Below are 602 nucleotides of genomic sequence, written 5' to 3' on the forward strand. Positions count from 1 at the left end.
AGAAGAGCCCCTCATTCTCTCTCAGCACATCTCAGAGAGAAGGCAAAAGCTCCCCCTCCCCCATCTGACCTGTGTAAGGTGACCAATCTAGAAACATCCACAAAACACAACGCATCAGTGAAAGAAGACTGATTAGGAGGGAACAGTTACAGCCCTTTGTGTGATGCTAAAGCTGATCGCGGCACAGTTGAAAGCCAAATCAAAATTGTTTTTTTTTTTTTTTTTAAAGAGTACCCTCTCCAGATACTCAGGCCGGAGAGTAGAGGAGGGATTTTTCTTTTCATTTTTCTTCTCTGTCGGATGAGTAATTTCAGCAGAACTGCTGAGTGCTGAACAATAAGACATTCAAGGACCCAAACTGGAGAGTCATTTTCCCCCACAACACCCTCGGGTAGCTAGCTGTTCGCTGTCTCTGGCAGACAAAATTATTTTCCAGCCGGCTCCTGGAGGACCATCTATAAACAAATTAGGAATTTCAAAGGGTTTGTTTTCTGCCTTCTGGCTGCCAGTAGGGGCCGTTCCCTTTGTGTCCTTCATATGAAAAAGTAATTTAACAAAGAAAAAAAAAAGAGAGGGAGCCGTAGTTCAAAAACAGACAAGCG

The sequence above is a fragment of the Peromyscus leucopus genome, chromosome 19 (assembly GCF_004664715.2).
Source record: "Peromyscus leucopus breed LL Stock chromosome 19, UCI_PerLeu_2.1, whole genome shotgun sequence".
Taxonomy (NCBI): Eukaryota; Metazoa; Chordata; class Mammalia; order Rodentia; family Cricetidae; genus Peromyscus; species Peromyscus leucopus.